This window comes from Phoenix dactylifera, chromosome 17, assembly GCF_051530095.1.
Source record: "Phoenix dactylifera cultivar Ajwa chromosome 17, Ajwa_hap1_PhDact_Kaust_v1.1, whole genome shotgun sequence".
NCBI lineage: Eukaryota > Viridiplantae > Streptophyta > Magnoliopsida > Arecales > Arecaceae > Phoenix > Phoenix dactylifera.
Window position 1 is genome coordinate 2,842,546 of NC_143206.1, and position 20,264 is coordinate 2,862,809.

Genomic DNA, 20,264 nt, shown 5'->3' on the forward strand with positions numbered 1-20,264 from the left:
TGATAAGTGTACAACTCTTTGTACAATGCTTCTCAAGCAAGTTGTAGCCTACTTGGTCTCCAAGTCATAAGAACCTCACCTAACAGTTATTGGTCCCGTTCCTTGGTTAAGTCAGACCCATCGTAATTCCCACAGAAGTAAAGTCGTCATTGGGCCCTCACCTAACAGTTATTGGTACCCAACCCCACCTCTACCCCACAACATCTCATGCCAATAGAGAGGTCCAGTCCTCCGATGCAACTTGCCCACTGTATCCAGCCGAGACAAATCAACGCCGGAAAGACCTTAGCAACTCTACTACGGTGGAAGACCTTAAGACTTAATATTAGGTAATCTAGTCTTAGTGATTCCAACTTTGAGCTATTCATAGGAGGTAATCGATCAATTGGCCAGGTAAGCAGGTGGGAGGCTCCCCTTACTCAGAGAGTAAGGTCCTAATTAAGTAACCATCTTTAATGCTTTCTAGACACCAATTAGATCAATTAATCAAATATGGCTAGCTCAATGCATCGTTCACTCTCGACTGATTGAGGAGGTTTTAGGTCTCAAAGGATTTGCATTTAATGTAACAATCTATCCCAAACCAAATGTTATATAATTACATCTTATGTAAATGTCACATTGGTTCAAGTTTACATCCTATGTAAATATGAAACTCTTTCATATATTATGTGATTACATCTTATGTAAATGACATAATTGTTTCAGTTTACATCTTATGTAAATGTCCTATTTTTTAGAATTTTATTTACATCTCATGCAAATAAATTTTGTTTAACTAATACATACATCTCATGCATACATTTTAAACACATCCTCAAACAGGGGTCGACTCATGTATGCTTGGAGTCAACTCGAGTTAACCTTAAGTCGACTCGAGTTGACATCCTTTAATTATCATGAATCCATGATTTGATCATATCTTATTCATCTCATGCATATATAATTTTCCTTTTAAGCATAGGCATAAACAGAAAAATATATTTTTATGATCATGAATCCATGATTGATTCTTATCACATGCATCTCATGCATATAATTTCAGATCTGATAATTTTAATTTTAATCATGCTACCAACTGAATCTCTGATTATACAAGACATGATTTTTAATTGTTTCAATCTCATTGTAATTTAAAATCAACATGCAACATCATAAGAATAAAAATCAGCATGCTGAAATTTCTGAAATCTGAAATTTTAGCACGCAGAAAATTTCAGCAAGCATGAATATTAAAATTCAGATCTAATAAAATCCTAATCAAGTCTATTAATGTTAATCTTAATCCTAAAAAAAAAACTTGGCTCTGATACCACTGTCGGTATACCCTCACATGCGTTGCGACGATCGCAGCGGAAAGACGCGCGCGGGGTCGTTCATCTCATGAACGTCCAGAGGAACGTAGATTTCAAAAAATTCTGAGTTCTCTAACTCAGAAGATCATGAAATCTGAAGGAAAGGATTAAAATTAATTACTTGATTAATTTTCAGATCTACAATTAAAATTATAAAGATCAAATCTATACCTTTGAGCGGGTAGATCTTCACCGCTATTTGATGATCGTGGAAATCAGGTTCGCTTGAAGCCGCACAAGTGTCCGGCCTCTACGGGTATCCACACGAAGATCTGGATTGATCGAGGTTGCGATCTCACCGGGGTGCTAGCTCCCTTGCAGAGATCCCTTTTGATGGTTGGAACTTCTCTAAGCAATCAACTCTTGATTGTTTCCAAGAGGAGAAAGAAGGAGAAGGAAGAAACGCTTTCTTTTCTTTTCTTTACCATGGAAGAAGAAGGAGGAAGAGAGAAACACCTTTCTCTCTTTGTTTTCTTCCATGCATCTGATGAAGAGGAGGAAGAATCAAACATCCTTGCTGCTCCTCTTTTACCTTGCGGATGGAAGAAGGAAGAGAGGGAGAGATGGAGGCCGCTCGCCTAAAAAGAACCACCAAGAATTATCCCAAAGGGGGCTGCCCCCTTTTTTATTCTTTTTCTTTGAAGCCCTAGGTGTGGACTCCTCCTAGAAGTTAGGAGGAGCCGCACCAATGTTTGGCCAAAACGGGTCTCGCGTCCCGCCCATCCGGGTCGCGCATCCCGGTCATCCGGGATGCGGATCCCGGGAGCATCCGAGGAAGGGAGGGGCTCTTGCCCCTCCCTTCTAATCCTAATCAAATTAGGAATTAGGTGGCCCTTGGTTCATTGAATCTTAATCTAAGTAGAACCCAATTAGTCTCCCTATTTGATTCACATGAATCCTAATCTAATTAGGAGTCATCTTTATCTATTGGACCAAAATTAATTAGGACTCTAGGAATCCTAATCCAATTAGGACTCATATAATTTTAGTCCTAATCCAATTAGGACTTTTATAATTTTAGTCCTAATCCAATTAGAACTTTAGCAATCCTACTCCAAGTAGGACTCTAATAATTTGAAGTCCTAATCTAATTAGAACTCTAGGTGTCCTACTCCAAGTAGGACTCTTGAACCTTATCATATAAGATCGAGCCCAATTAATTAAGTCCAATTGATTCAATCAAATTGCAATCCAATTACAATTAATTCCTTCTTCAACTCACTAACTCTTAGTGGGTTAAACTAATTATCAATCAAATTGACAATTACAAACTATTGTGATTCCAAATCACAATCCAACCATTAGATCGATCAGATCCTCTATTGTGTGTGACCCCATAGGTTCTATTCTGTCTGGTAGTGAGATATGTTGTGATCCCTATCACAATATCATTGAAACTCCTTTCAATGGGTTGGAACAATTCCAACTCTTCTCATTCGGGTTCACTGATCATCAAGTGAATGCCTCTGAGTCTCACAATCCACCAGTGACACCTAGCAGTATGTAGTGGCAACCCAGCAGAGTAGAATAGATGAACCTCTAGGTGCAGTTAGCGTATGATACAGTCCCTCTATCGTGGATCTGAACAGGATGGAGGTCATGGATAACTCGTCAAACCCCATCATCTGTCATATATAAAATTTATTCGACTCCAGTTCGAGATTGAAAAACTCTTTTTCCAAAAACTACCTTGGCCAAGGATTTACGAACTCAGTCTCATAAATCACATAGGATCTCTCCTAATCTATCAAGGTCGATAGATTCCATCTAGATGCACCCCTACTCCTGCAATGAACCTACTGCAGCCAATCTGCACCACAAGGACCCAAATGGATAGGGCCCATGTTTATGTGCTCGTCAAACTACAGCAACCTCACTGTGAATAGCCGAGGCATTGCAGGTCAAAGGACCAGTCATACAACTGCAGCATCAAGTAAGTCACTGACGAGTGGATAGACATCCAAGTGACTACTTGCTTTGGTCACGCTCAGTACCCTTGTTCTCTAACAAGTACTTACACAATCACTCCAGTGTCCCTACACTGTGGACTCAAGACTCATCCATCTGACTAAGTGATCTGTGCACTAATCTCAGCGGATCGATCACCGTCCCTCGTGATGGATCCATCGATCAGGACCAATTCAGGAATTAATCACCAATGACACATGCCTCAAATTCTCAACTCTTGAGAATATGCGTCATCATCTTATTAATTCCTTGGACGATTCATGGACGCATAAGAACATGAATGAAAAGAATGCCCATCCTAATAAATTCATTATTAGGTCAAGTACAAATTTATGTCCCAAAACAAAATAATGCATCAGCCAAATTGGCTTCTAGGGCATATTTCTAACAGGCGATGGGATCAAGAGTTGATCAAGGATCGAATCAAGGAGGCTTAGAACCAATTCAAGAGTTGAAGACCAATTGATCGATTGACGTGCATGTGTTTGTAATATGACCTAATTAGAATCCATGATCATCACCTATTTAAAGTTTAGCTTTATTTGATGCTGCGATTATAACTGCCTATGATGTGCCGTTTGCATGTGATGTGAATGAGAGCGGGGTAGATAGGTTTACATGTGATGTAGCAAACCCAATTGAGACCTAAATTAAAACCTCCTCAATCAAGTCGAGAGTGAACCAACATGAGCGAGTCATATTAGATTAATTGATCTAATTGGTGTCTAGGAAAGCATGAAAGGTGGTTACTTAATTAGGACCTTATTCTCTGAGTAAGGGGAGCCTTCCACTTGTTTACCTGGCCAATTGTTCGATTACCTCTTATGAAGAGCTCAAGTTGCAAACACTAAGACCTGATTAACCAATATTAAGTCAATAGGTCTTCCACTGTAGTAGAGTTGCTAAGGTCTTTCTGATGTTGATTTGTCTCGGCTGGATACAGCGGGCAAGTTGCATCGGAGGGCTGGACCTCTCTATAGATATGAGATGTTGTAGGGTAAAGGTGGGGTTGGGCACCAATAACTGTTAGGTGAGGATCCAATGACGACTTTATTTCTACGGTTATATGGTGGGTCTGACTTAACTAAGAAATGGGACTAATAACTGTTAGGTGAGATCTTCATGACTTAGAGACCAAGTTGCACTGCAACATGCTTGAAAAGCATTGTACAAGAGTTGTACACTCATCTATCTATGTGTCACCAATAACTGTTAGGTGAGGTGCCATGTAGATTGGAGAGACCGCAGTGCCCATTAGAAACCCTAGTCGTGTAGGATTTCCGTTTTCTTACCAGGAAAGTGTAAGGGATTCGAGAAAATAGTGGGAGGTACATTTGTTCTAAAAGTCCTTAGAACAGATTAAGGATCAAGTACAAAAGTCTAACTAGAATCTTTACTCTCTGCAGATCATAATGTCATCCTCAAACTCTTTGACCCGTATTCCTGAGACCAACCGATTGACTGGAACCAATTACAAGGACTGGCTAAGAAACCTCAAAATTATTTTGAACTGTGAGAAACTGGGCTACATACTCGAAAATGATATCCCTAGACTACTAGCACGTCCTACTGATGATCAGCGTGTGACGCATCAAAAGTGGACTGATGATGACATCAGAGTCAAGTGCTATATGATGGCATCCATGTCCAATGAACTACAATGCCAGTATGAAAATATGAAGACTGCTAGGGACATACTGGCACACCTGCAAGAGTTGTATGGTGAGCAGAGTCGCACAGCTCGTTTTGAAGTGTCCAAAAGGCTCTTCAAGGCAAAGATGCGCAAGGGGCAGTCTGTCCATGATCACGGTCTGACTATGATCAAGGACCTAGAGAAGCTTGAGAAGCTCGGTATGAACATGCACAAGGAATTGCAAATAGATCTGATCCTTCAATCCCTACCTGATTCATTTGGACAGTTTATAGTAAACTACCACATGAATAAGATTGAATGCACTAAGATTGAACTGATAAATATGTTGGTAACTACTGAGGGAGCCTTGAAAGGTTCAAGGGGCAATGTCCTTGCTGCTGAGTTGACTTCTGGTTCCAAGAGAAAGTCTACTTGGAAGAAAAAGAAGCCTGCTAAGAAGCAGAAGAAAGACAAGAAGCCAAAGAAGGAAGTTCAAAAGAAAAAGGCTAATGACAAAGAAAAATATTTCCACTGCAATGTCAACGGCCACTGGAAGAGAAACTGTCCTTCATACCTCGAGAGCCTGAAGAACAAGAAAGGTGACACACCTTCAGAAGGTATAGACTTGCTCATAATTGAAACTAATCTAACGGTTTCTTCTACTTCTAGTTGGGTTATAGATTCTGGTTCTAGTGCTCATTTGTGCACTACCATGCAGGGTCTAAATGAAAGTAGAAGGCTGGCGGAAGGTGCGGTAACCCTTCGGGTTGGCAATGGGGCAAAAGTTGCTGCTGTGGCTGTGCGCACCTACCCTCTGCGACTACCGTCTGGTTTTAGTTTATTACTTAGAGACTGCTATTATGTACCTGCTGCTAGCAGAAATTTGATTTCTGTTTCATGTCTAGCATAGGAAGGTCATGTTTTTACATTTGACAAAGACTGCTGTTCTATTTATTTCAGAAATAAAATAGTCGCACGTGGTTTTATGATTGACAGTCTTTATCATTTGCATATGGATATATCTGTAAATGTGTCTGAGCAAGAAGTGAGTGCCAAAGGATCCAAAAGATCCAGGGATGAGATAAACCAAAAATATTTGTGGCACCTCAGGCATGGCCATATTGGAGAGGACAGAATGAACAAAATGGATAAAGATGGGTTTCTCAGCTCATTGACTTTCGAGTCATATCCAGTTTGCGAGTCCTGTCTTCAAGAAAAAATGGCTAGATTGCCCTTTGTAGGACATGGGGAGAGGACCACTGAAATACTTACCCTGATACACACAGATGTGTGTGGCCCATTCGATGTGCAAGCCAGGGGACGTTATTCGTACTTCATTACCTTTACCGATGATTATTCACGGTATGGGTATGTGTATCTTATGAGACACAAGTCTAAATCTTTTGAAAAGTTCAAGGACTTCAAGAATGAAGTAGCTGGAAAACCTCTTAATGCTCTTCGATCAGATCGAGGAGGAGAATACCTTAGTGGAGAATTTCGGGACTATCTCAAGGACAATGGCATAGTCTCACAATGGACTCCTCCGGGTACACCTCAACTCAACGGGGTATCAGAGAGAAGAAATCGGACTCTATTGGATATGGTCCGGTCCATGATGAGCTTCACTGATTTACCTATGTTTCTTTGGGGAGATGCCTTACTTACCGCAGTATATCTACTGAATAGAGTTCCCTCTAAATCCGTTCCTACCACACCGTATGAGATATGGCATGGTAAGAAACCAAGTCTTGGTCATCTCAAGATTTGGGGATGTCCGGCCCACGTCAAAAGACTACAGGCAGACAAACTAGAGGCTAGGACCATAAGTGCTCGTTTTATAGGATATCCTAAAGAGTCATTAGGATACAATTTTTACGTCTCAGAGGATCACAATGTGTTTGTGAGCCGTCATGCCATCTTATTGGAAAACCAGTTTATCCTTGATAGAGGCAGTGGGAGGAAAATTGAGCTTGAAGAGAAAGTCTTTGAAAAGCAACAAGTCATGGATCCTATCGAACCCATTCATACAGAGCCAGTACACGATGTCCCTCAACCATCTCGCAGATCTAGTAGGGTCTCCCATCCTCCCGATAGATACTTAGGTATACTAGAAGAGGATACCGAGAAAATATTCCTAGTGGGAGATAGGGATCACATACAGGATCCCAAAACCTACAACGAGGCGATATCAGATATCGATTCCGAAAAATGGTTGGAAGCTATGAAATCAGAGTTAGACTCCATGCATTCCAACCAAGTCTGGACCCTAGTAGATCCACCAAAAGGTATTGTACCTATTGGATGCAAATGGATCTACAAAAGGAAGATAGGTTCGAATGGAAAGATAGAGACCTATAAAGCAAGGCTAGTGGCGAAAGGGTATAGTCAACACGAAGGCATTGACTATCAGGAGACCTTTTCACCTGTAGCCATGCTGAAATCCATCCGAACATTGCTTGCCATTGCAGCATTTCATGATTATGAAATCTGGCAGATGGATGTGAAAACTGCTTTTCTAAATGGATATCTTGATGAAGATATCTATATGGAACAGCCTTTGGGTTTCACTTCCAGTGATGGAGATCACAAGGTCTGCAAGCTGCAAAGGTCCATCTATGGACTAAAGCAAGCATCTCGGAGTTGGAACACTCGTTTCGATGACGCAATCAAAACGTTTGATTTCATCAAAAACAAAGAGGAACCGTGTGTTTACAAAAAGGTTAGTGGGAGTGCTGTCGTATTTCTCGTACTGTACGTGGACGACATCCTCCTGATAGGGAATGATATTTCCATGCTAACCTCGGTCAAGGTCTGGTTGTCAAAAGAGTTCTCCATGAAAGACCTTGGGAAAGCATCCTATATTTTGGGAATAAAGGTCTATAGAGATAGATCTAAAAGGATGCTTGGCCTATCACAGAAGATGTACATAGAGGAAGTGCTGAAAAGGTTCAGCATGGAAAACTCTAAAAGGGGTCTCTTACCCCTAAGGCATGGAATTCACCTCTCCAAGAAGATGTGCCCCAACACATCTGAAGAGATTCAACGCATGAGCAAGATCCCCTATGCATCAGCAATAGGGAGCCTCATGTATGCCATGCTATGTACACGACCTGATATAGCCCTTGCTGTGAGTGTCACAAGCAGATATCAGTCGAATCCAGGTGAAGAACACTGGACAGCTGTGAAGAATATTCTTAAGTACTTGAGAAGAACTAAAGATTTATTCTTGGTCTTTGGAGGATCATCAAAGTTAAAGGTAGAAGGGTACACAGATTCAGACTTCATGACTGATGTCAATGATAGGAAGTCAACATCTGGATATGTGTTCTTGTGCAATGGTGGTACGGTGAATTGGAAAAGTTCTAAACAACCGATCATTGTTGATTCTACTATGGAAGCTGAATACATCGCCGCCTCTGAAGCTGCTAAAGAAGGCTTCTGGTTCAAGAAATTCATTGCAGAGTTGGACGTGATGACATCAGATGCCATAACACTCTACTGTGATAATAATGGCGCCATAGCTCTTGCTAAGGAACCAAGGTCTCATCAGAAGTCCAAGCACATAGAGCGGCGCTTCCACCTCATACGCGACTATGTTGAGAAGAAGTATGTCGAGATGCAGAGAATAGACTCCGCGGACAACGTGGCAGACCCATTCACTAAGCAGCTAAGTCAACAAAAGACTGAAGCCCACCTTGAGAAGATGGGACTAAGATATATGACTGATTGGCTTTAGTGCAAGTGGGAGATTGTTAGATGTATGCCCTAGAAGTCAATCTGGCTGACACATTGTTAATTCTAGGAACATAATTTTGTACTTGACTATTTATTATTGAATAAATAAAAGGCATCTTTTTATTCATATTGTTTATGTGTCTATGAATCGTCCAAAGAATTAATAAGATGATGATGCGTATTCTTAAGAGTTAAGAATTTGAGCCATGTATCATTAGTGATTAATTTCTAAAAGGCTCCTGATCAATGGATCATCACGAGGACGGTGATCGATCCGATGAGATCAGTGTACACATTACTTTCTCTATGGATGGACGAGACTCGAGTCCACGATGTAGAGACACTGAAGTAATAGTGCAGGTGCTTGTTAGAGAATAAGGGTACTGAGCGTGACCAAGATAAGAAGTCACTTGGATGTCTATCCACTCGTCAGTGACTTGCTTGATGTTGCAGCAGTGTGACTGGTCCTTTCACCTGCGATGCTTCGGCTACTCACAGTGAGGTTATTGTAGTTTGACTGCACATATACATGGTCTCTAGCCATATGGATCCATGCAGTGTAGATTGGCTGCAGCAGGTTCACTGTAGGAGTAGGGTATGCACCTATAAGGAATCTATCTACCTTGATAGATAAGGAGAGATCCTATGTGATTTATAAGACTGAGTTCGTAAGACCTCGGCCGGGACAGATTGCACAGTGGAGAAAGAGTTCTCCGCTCTCGAACTTAAGTCGAATAAATCTTGACATATGACAGACGAAGGGGTTTGACGAGTTATCCATGACCTCCATCTTGTAGGGATCCACGATAGAAGGACTGTATCACATGATAACTACACCTAGAGGTTCATCATTCTATTCTGCTGGGTAGCCACTACATGCTGCTAGGTGTCACTGGTGGATGGTGGGACTCATAGGGATTATCTTGATGATCGATAAACCCTAATGAGTAGAGTTGGAATCGTTCCGACCCATTGAAAGGAGTTTTCAATGATATTATGATAGAGATCACAATATATCTTACTACCAGTCAGAATAGAACCTATGGGGTCACACACACTAGAAGTATTGACCGATCCGATGGTTGAATCGTGATTAGGAATCACAAGTAATCAATTCGATTGATATTCAGTTGAAGAAGGAACAATGAAATTAATTAATTAGACTTAAACACAAATCCTACTTCGAGTAGGATTCCTAGAGTCCTAATTGGATTAGGACTGGGAATCCTAATTGGAATAGGACTGGGATTCCTACTTGAAGTAGGATTCCTACAATCCTAATTAGATTAGGAGTTTTGAATTAAATTTGGATTTCTACTTGGAGTAGGATTTCTAGAGTCCTAATCGGATTAGGACTTCGAATTCAAATAAGAGTCCTAATTGGATTAGGACTAAAATTAAATAAGTCCTAATAGGATTAGGGTTTCTTAAGTCCTAATTAATTATTTATCTAATAAATCAACATGACTCCTAATTGGATTAGGATTGAAGGGTTCAATTGAGTCATGGTTCATTAAGTTCTAATTGGATTAGGACTTACCTAGATTAAACCCAAATTGGTTCACCCTTGGTCCAAGCCTAATCAGATTAGGACCTAACCATGAGTGACCTTCCTAATCCTCCTTATAGGAGGATTAGGTTAACCATGAAGGAGTGGCACACGCCCCTCCTCCTTTTCCTTGCTTGGTGCGGCAAAGAAGAGGGGCCGGCGCCCCTCTTGGAAGTTTATCAAGGAGCTCCTACAAAGTAGGAGCTCTACATGCTATTTAAGAGGAGGCGTGGGGGCTGACCTAGGGCATCATTGAAGCCCTCTCCCTCTCCAATTCGTGGCCCCCTCTCCTCCCCTTTCCTTGGTTCAGCCGCAAGCAAAGGAAGAAAAAGAAAGGTGGCCTCTTCATCCTCCCTTCCTCCTTCCAACGCAAGGAAAAGAAAGAAGGCTGCAGGGTTTTGTTCCTTTACTATTCTTCATCCTTCTTCTTCCTCCTCTCAAGCACATTCAAGAGTTGAAAGAAAGAGAGAAGATCAGCCATTAAAAGTTGTCTCTGCAAGGAAGCTAGCACCCCGGGGAGACAAAGAAGCTTGATCGGTTCTTGCTTCGTGTGGATACCCGTAGAGGCCGGGCATTTGAACGGCTTCAAGCGAACCTTCATCCAAAACCACGATCATCAGTTTGCGGTGATCATCTACCCGCACAAGGTGAAGATCTGATCTTCTAATGTTATTTAAAAATTTTTAAACCTTATCTATCTACGAACGGTTTTAAACAATGTTCATGCGATGAACGGTTGATCCCGCGCATGCCTCTTCCGCTGCATCTGAATTTTTGAAATTTTTATGCGGCATTGGCGGGTTTCTAACATCCAACATGTTCCAATTGTTAGGAGAAACCTCATTAATGGTTCCTTGCTTGTCCAGCAAGGCTTTCGTCTTGTTTTTGAGTCCTATAAGGTTGTAATTTCTCAATGGGTAATGTTTATTGGAAAAGGGTTCCTAAGTGAAGGATTGTTTAAATTAAATGTAATATCTCCTTCAATGAATGAAAATCTTTTGATTATGAATATAGAACCCCCTTCTATTTGGCATGGTAGATTAGGTCATGTAAATTATAATTCAATTAAGCAACTTATGAATCTAAATCTAATGCCAAAAAGTGATCTTAAGAACCATGAGAAGTGTCCAATTTGTGTAGAAGCCAAACTCCCTTGAAAACCTTTAAATCTGTTAATAGGAATTCAGATATATTAAAGTTGATCCATAGTGATGTTTGTGACTCTGGTAGAACTTCTAGAGGAGATAACAGATACTTTGTGACATTCATAGATGATCTATCCAAGTTTTGTTACATCTACCTAATTAAAACCAAGGATGAGGTGCTCAGCAAATTTAAAATTTTTAAGATCGAACCTGAGAACCAATAGGAAAAGAAAATTAAAATTCTTAGATCAGATCGGGGAGGTGAATATACATCCAATGATATAACTCAATTTTGTGAAGATCATGGAATCATTCATGAAGTGACTGCACCCTATTTTTCCCAATCAAATGGAGTAGCAGAAAGAAAAAATAGGACTTTAATGGATATGGTTAAATCCATGCTTATAAGGTCAGGAGTACCAGAGAATTTGTGGGGGGAAGCTTTAGTTTCAGCCTGTTATATCCTTAATAGGATTCCATCTAAAAATAATGATCTAACTCCATATGAAGTTTAGAAACATAGAAAATCAAATCTTAGCTATTTGAAAGTGTGGGGGTGCTTAGCAAAAGTGAAAATACCTAATTTTAAAAGAAAGAAAATAGGACCTAAAACAGTGGATGCTATATTCATAGGTTATGCAGCCAATTGTAATGCCAATAGATTTCTGGTAATTAATTCAGAAGAAAGTGATATTAGTAACAACACCATCATAGAAGCCAGAGATGCAACATATTTTGAAGACACCTTTCCACTTAGGACTAGAGTAGATAGCGGTATAGCTAGTAGCTCTAGTAGAATAAGGATAAGAGAAATAGAAGTAGAAGCAGAACCTAAGAGGAGTAAGAGATCCAGGATAGAGAAAACATTTGGTGATGACTTCTATACTTTTCTTATAGAAGACTCTCCAACTACCTTTGAAGATGCAATGAAATTCTTGGATTCACCTTTTTGGAGAGAAGCTGTGGACAATGAGATGCAGTCAATCATCCAAAATCATGCTTGGGAATTGACTGATCTTCCTCCTAGCTGTAAAACTATAGGGTGCAAATGGATCTTTAAGAAGAAACTTAGGCCTAATGGCTCTGTAGATAAATTTAAGGCTAGATTAGTTGCCAAGGATTTTACTCAGAAACCTAGGGTAGATTTCTTTGATGTCTATGCACCTGTAGCTAGGATTACAACTATTAGGGTCCTTATAATTGATGAGAGCACAAAAGTGCGATTTACACGCAGCTTAAATTAATATTATTGCTAATAAATAATGATAAAAGTGTTGCATTAATATTATATTTTTGTGGGGTGCAGGTGATCGTAAATCAAAGAAAAAAATACGCATTAGGTCGAAAAAGATGCATCACCACGGATGACCAGCCAACCGTATGAGTCAACCCAGCTGCACACTAGAAAGATGCTAGGTTCAGTCGTCCAGTTCACTGCAACCAAATCCCAGCAGCCAGCAGCCTATGCATCTCATCCCGATAGAGCCCCCATGCAACCCATTCTCTTCTTCCCAACCCGTCTGCCTCCTCTTCATCCGCCCGCGATCAACGCCATTTGCCTCCTCCACTGATTTCTCACATCCCAGCAACCCGTTTCAAGCATCCTCCCAGCATCCCGCGGCAATCTTCTTCAGCAATCCCGTGTCCGTGCAACCTCCCGAGATCCCCCTTCTACCAGCTCCTCCGCATCTCATCCCAGCAAAGAACCAGTTTACGAGTCCGTGATTTCAGCCCGCGATCAGCCTCCTCCAGCATCCGCGGCTTCATCGGTCTGCAATCACCGAGCCGAGATCAGCGTCCATGCCCTCCGCATCAGCTTCTCCAGCGTGCAGTTCATCCGTTTGCGTTCACAAAGCAGATTAGCGCCCCATCTCCCACGATCACCTCCTGGATCCACGATCTGCTCATCTTTTGCTTGCCTCACACGCCTCCTAGCCGTTCGTGAGGTTCATAGCAGCATCCACAAGCTCCCAGCAATCCCGCTTCCCGTGAAGCGTCGCAGCCGTCCGCACACGATCCTCGGCGATGCATCCGGAGTCCGCACCCATCCTCTTCTTCGGATATCCATCGCTAGCTGGAAGGTTGGGGGATATATATATGAGAGGAGGAGGAAGAACAGAGGAGGCGGGGGGGGGGGGGGCAGCTGCGGTTGAAGGAAGGAAACAGAGGAGGAGCTCCAGACGTTTGGGAAGGAAAAAAAAAAAAGAAACAGGGTATGCCCTGTTTCGGAAAAGAAAAAGAAAAAAAATAGGGGAGTTGATGTTTGTAATGGCTTGCTAACTCTTTTGGCAAAGGGTGATGGATGAATCCTTGTCATATTGCTTTCATCAAGTATACTTTAATCTTTTATTCTAATTATTTTATATCCATTGGTATGTTTTGAATTATTGAATATTTATTTATTAGATAGATCTTTTATGGTTTATATATATATTGATGCATGGATTGTTTCGATGTTTGATTTATTGTAGACGTAATCGGCATGATAAATACTTGGATGTTAAATTCATGTTTTCAGATTGTATACTCCATGATTAGAACTACTCTATCATATTAATCTTTAATCAAGAATCGCCGAGTTTATTTATTGGAAGTAATATTGTCAAGGAGGATTCTGGATCCCTAGCCTTCTCTATATTCTTGAACTTTGTTTAATTATCTATTAATCCTCTGCTTTTAACTTTTAAAAATCAACTGAAAACTATATCTAAAAATTACGCTAATAATCTATAGATCGTTCCCTGAGGAATCGACCTCGGACTCCCGAGTTATATTACTTGTGCAATTCTCCTGCACTTGGGAGAACAATTTTATTTTTGCCTCAAGTTTTTGGCGCCGTTGTCGGGGAACGACTGAGTTATTAGTATAATTTTAGATTTAATTTTTACCTTAGTAGTTAGTATTTTTCTTTTGAAAAAAAAAATTAGATTAAATCTTTACTACTATTTTTAATTCCCTGCACAGTTGCCTCAAATTGGACTCAATAATCTGAACGGTTTGATTGACATTCGGAGACTTTTAAGACCATTAGATTAATATGAAACCTTGCTGCTTTCTGTTTTGAATTTTCTGCATTTAATTTTTTTAAATCAGAATTTTATTATTATCATATCTCATTAACCCTTGTTGCCAATTGAAAATTTTAAAAAAAAAACTTTAAGAAAAGATCAAGGGTGATTATTCAAAAATAAAAAAAAGAGAAAAACCTAAAATTTCAAATTTCAAATTTCAAATTTCAAATTTCAGAATTCAAATTTCAAACTTCAACTCATAAAATTTAAAAAAAAAAATAATTTGCTTGATCACCTATTCAATGAAATTTAATGTCATGTCATAAAACATTAAAAAAAAAATCTCTTGATTGTTGCATATAGTATAAGGCATCAGCATAAAATATTCTAAGGGCTGAATCCATTTAAAAAGATAAGGTCGGAATTTCATCACTCGTCCTTAGCCCAAAAATCACCCCAGTGCATAAATATCCTAAGCTTAACTAAAATCAACTAGACGTTAGCCCCTAAGGACATTCGAGCTCAATAGGACGAAGACCACCGAAAGTTGCACTAATTTCGCTCTGTGGCTTAGTTGATGTCTAGGCAAGCTTTGTCCCTATAAGGGAGACAGTTCATCTGTTCGAGGCAAGTGGATTTTAAGTGGGACCTTTGCGAACGCATCGTGACCTCTCCACTTACCTAGGAGCTTACTTGGTCAACTTGGTTCATTAGACCGGATTGGAGGCTTAGGTGCCCTCTTCAAACCAGTTAGGAGCTGTCTAGAAATTTAAGAAAAATATTAGAAATTGAGGTGTAATGTTTTGTTGCATGTTTGATTGTAAATAGATTTTCGTTTTAGGGTATCTTTAGTTGGTACTTATATTTATTTTTTTTTTAAAAAGAGAGGAAAATATTTTGCATGCTAAAGTGGAATAGGGACGACACCGGTCGATTAAGTCGTACAACTTTAGATCATCCCTTAGGACACATCTCTGAAATTCCTTCGCAGTATCTCACACCTTGTGAGATGGCTGATTTAAATGAAGATGCGGGGAGTCACCACAATCGAGAACGAGAACCCCATGTTATGACTCTAAGACAATACCTACAACCGGCTAGGACTAGTCAGCCTTCATGCATAATTTTTCCTGATAATGTAGGACATTTTGACATCAAACCAGGGGTAATCCAATTGCTGCCCAAGTTTCATGGGTTAGAGTCCGAAAGTCCGTATCTTCATTTAAAAGATTTTGAAGAATTGAGCATTACATTTAGAGTGCCAAACGTTACCGAGGATGTCCTCAAGTTGACATTGTTTCCTTTCTCTCTAAAGGATAAGGCCAAAACATGGCTAAACTCTTTGCGACCTAGATCAATAAGAACTTGGCAAGATATGCAGAGAGAATTTTTAAAGAAGTTCTTCCCCACATAAAGGACCAACTTTTTGAAAAGACATATCAGCAATTTCCAACAAAAAGATAATGAAACATTTTATGAATGTTGGAAAAGATTTACAGACCTTCTTCTCTCATGCCCTCATCACGGATTCGAAACTTGGAGAACCATTAGCTTCTTTTATGAAGGTTTATCTCCACAGTTGAAACAGTTTGTAGAAACCATGTACAATGGTAGATTTTTAGAAAAACACCCTGATGAAGCTTGGGAGTATTTGGATTCCCTTGCTGAGACTGCCCAACTTTGGGATAATGGGGATAGAAACAACAAGTCTTTGCCTAAGCCTACTAGCTCTGTATAGGGATACCTTTACAACCTCAGAACTGAGGATGATCTTCATGCTAAAATGGCAGCTCTCTCTAGGAAGGTAGAAGAAATTGAGCTTAGGAAGGTTGAGCCTGTAAAGACTATAGAGTTTAGAAACGAGTGTTGTGGTATCTGCGATATGACGGGTCATACTACTACAGATTGTCCCACCATACCGGCATTCAAAGAAGTCTTGCACGATCAATCAAATGCTATGAACTCCTACCAAAAGCTTTATAGCGACCCATACTCGAATACCTATAACCCTGGTTGGAAGAATCATCCAAATTTTGGGTGGAGAAATGATCATCCTCAACAGTCACACCATTCAGTTCCTCCACCTGCACATCCTACTTTTGCATCACCACCCTCTCAGAAGCCAAATATCGAGGATACCTTGCAATCCATACAAACTTTTCTACAAGGTCAAGCTAATATCAATGCTCAAAATACTCGAAATTTTGAAGACATAAGGAACCAATTGTCAATATTGACTACCGTCCTAAGTACCCAAGAGAAAGGTAAGCTTTCAGCTCAACCCCAACCTAACCCACAAGTGCACGGTAGTAATAATACGGCTCCTTCTAGTTCGCATACAGAACATGCAAAGAGCATCATGACTTTGCGTAATGGAAAAGTCATTAATCAGACCGCAGGTCACTTCTAATTCTGATGCTCCCAAAGCCGATGAAAGGGAAAAGAAAAAATTGAGGTCCCAACTTCTACCAAGAAAGTTGAATGTCCTTTTTCTCCACCTTTTCCACAACGGTTAAAGCCGTTGCAAAAGCTCGAACCTAATTCTGAAATTCTTGAGCTTTTTAAGCAAGTAAAGATCAACATACCTCTTCTTGATGCAATCAAACAAGTACCCTCATATGCCAAATTTTTGAAGGACTTGTGTATTGTCAAACGCCGATTAAATGTTAAGAAGAAGGCATTTTTAACTGAAAATGTGAGTGCTATTTTGCAGCACAACATTCTCCCTAAATATAAAGATCCAGGTTGCCCAACCATCTCATGCATCATAGGCGACTTTAGGATAGAGCGAGCATTGTTAGATTTAGGGGCGAGTGTGAATTTTTGCCATGTTCTGTATATGAGCAACTTGGTTTAGGTGAGTTGAAGCTAACCTCCGTCACTTTGCAATTAGCTGACAAGTCAGTTAAAATTTCAAGGGAGATTATCGAGGATGTATTAGTCCAAGTAGACAAGTTCTACTTTCTTGTCGATTTTATCGTATTGGACACACATCCGGCTTCGAACTCACAATCTCAGATTCCAGTCATTTTAGGACGTCCATTCCTTGCAACTTCTAATGCACTGATTAATTGTAGGAATGGCGTCATGAAGCTTTCTTTTGGTAACATGACCTTAGAACTGAACATTTTTTATGTGTGCAAACAACCCAATGATCCCGAAGAGAGTAAGGAGGTTGATTGGGTTGAAACCATCGCAGAAGAATATTTGTTAGCAAAAGCAATTAACAACCCATCCGATGATAGCTTAATTGATTGGTGTCCTAATGGAACTAATGATGATTTGTCAGTCACACCTATTGTGGATAATCTGGATATCAAGATGGTCAATGGGTGGAGACCGAAAGTAGAGGAATTTGAGAGGTTGTCGCCTCAAGAGACGAAAATAGTACCATCCCATGAGCAAGCACCCAAACTCGAATTGAAACCCTTACTAAAGGAACTTAAGTATGCCTTTCTTGGACTCAATGACACTTTTCCTGTAATCATCTCATCTGGACTTGATCATATCCAAGAAAGAAAATTACTTGGTGTTCTAAAAAATCATAGGGGAGCCTTAGGGTGGTCTATTGCCGACTTGAAGGGGATTAGCCCCTTAGTTTGCATGCACCGGATATATTTGGAGGACAATGCCAAAACCACAAGGCAAATGCAACGAAGGTTGAATCCTACAATGAGAGATGTGGTTAAGGCAGAAGTCCTCAAGTTGCTTGACGTGGATATTATTTACCCAATTTCCGACAGCAAGTGGGTAAGCCCTACTCAAGTCGTTCCTAAGAAGTCGAGTTTGACGGTAGTAGAAAATGAACAAGGTGAACTAATTCCAACTCGTGTCCCAACGAGTTGGCGCATGTGTGTCGACTACCGAAAGCTGAATATGGTCACAAGAAAGATCACTTTCCTCTACCCTTTCTAGACCAAGTGTTGGAGAGAGTTGCAGGGCATGATTTCTATTGTTTTCTCGATGGCTATTTGGGATATTATCAAATTAAAATTTCACCAGAAGATCAAGAGAAGACTACCTTCACTTGTCCTTTTGGCACATTTGCTTTCTGACGAATGCCATTCGGGTTGTGTAATGCACCTGCAACATTCCAAAGATGCATGCTCAGCATCTTTGAAGACATGAACGAGAAGTTTTTGGAAGTGTTCATGGATGACTTCTCCATTTTTGGTGACTCATTTGATGATTGCTTGTCACATTTACAAGCAGTCTTAGCTCGATGTATAGAAAAGAATTTGATATTGAATTGGGAGAAATGCCACTTCATGGTACCAAAGGAAATTGTCTTAGGACATATTGTTTCATCGAAGGGCATGGAAGTAGATAGAGCTAAGATCGATTTAATTGCTAAGCTACCTGCACCCAAGACGGTTAGAGATGTTCGATCATTTTTGGGTCACGCCGGATTTTATAGGAGGTTCATCAAGGACTTTAGTGTCATAGCTCGACCATTATGTAACCTCTTATCCCTTGATACACCGTTTAATTGGACTGAAACCTGTCAAGAGGCATTCGAAAAGTTGAAGTCTATGCTTAGCACTGCACCCATCGTGCGACCACCTGATTGGTCATTACCTTTTGAGATTATGTGCGACGCTAGCGACTATGCGATAGGAGCTGTCCTAGGACAACGCAAGGATAATAAGCCATATGTCATTTACTATGCAAGCAAAACCTTAAACGATGCTCAAATGAATTACACTACCACCGAGAAGGAATTGCTTGCAGTAGTATTTGCCTTAGATAAATTTCGCTCTTATATCCTTGGTGCTCCTATTGTTATCTTCACGGACCATGAGGCACTAAAATATTTGTTGGATAAGAAAGAGGCCAAACCACGCTTAATACGATGGATACTTCTACTCCAAGAATTTGACATCACTATTAAAGATAAAAAAGGGAGTAGAGAATGTGGTTGGGGACCATTTATCACGGCTAGTTTTTCATGATTCAGTGCCACAATTTCCTATCAAGGACTCATTCCCTGAAGAGCAGTTGTTTGCACTTTCTAGTATGCCATGGTATGCAGATATTGTAAATTTTCTTGTTACAAGCCAGATGCCAGAACATTGGGGGTCGACAGATAGAAAATTTTGTTGCGCGAAGTAAAGAATTATTACTATGACGAACCCTATTTATTTAAATATTACAACGATCAAATCTTTAGACGATGCATACCGGATCATGATATACAAAGCGTACTCTCTTTCTGCCATACTGATGCTTGTGGTGGACACTTTGCTTCTAAGAAAACCGCCGCAAAGGTCTTGCAATGTGGTTTATATTGGCCTACTATGTTCAAAGATGCCCACGAGTTCTGCAGGACATGTGATCCATGTCAACGTATTGGAAGTCTAACTCATAGGCAAATGATGCCTCTTCAACCCATTACTATTATCGAAATTTTCGATTGTTGGGGCATCGATTTTATGGGCCCATTCCCACCGTCTTTTGGATATGAGTACATTTTAGTCGGTGTCGAGTATGTGTCCAAATGGGTAGAAGCTGTCGCTTGTAGGACTAATGATCACAAACCTGTCCTGAAGTTTTTAAAAGAAAATATTTTTTCACGATTTGGGATGCCTAAGGTTATAATTAGTGACGGTGGAAAACACTTTTGTAATAAGCCTTTTGAGATATTATTAAAAAAGTATGGTGTCATCACAGAGTTGCTGCCCCATATCACCCGCAAACTAGCGGCCAAGTAGAATTAGCCAATAGGGAAATCAAGCTTATTTTACAAAAAACGATAAATCCATCACGAAAAGATTGGTCCTTGAAACTATCAGATGCATTATGGGCCTATCGGACTGCATACAAAACCATTCTTGGCATGTCTCCTACCGGCTAGTCTACGGAAAAGCG

At 40.2% G+C, this 20,264-nt stretch overlaps 1 non-coding gene across 1 annotated transcript; it reads right to left on the reverse strand.

Annotated features, from left to right (window-relative positions):
* Positions 1–15,817: 15,817 nt before the first annotated feature.
* LOC113461618 (small nucleolar RNA R71) lies at positions 15,818–15,926 on the reverse strand. The gene has a single exon (XR_003383909.2). It is a non-coding gene; the product is annotated as a small nucleolar RNA R71 (small nucleolar RNA).
* Positions 15,927–20,264: the final 4,338 nt, after the last annotated feature.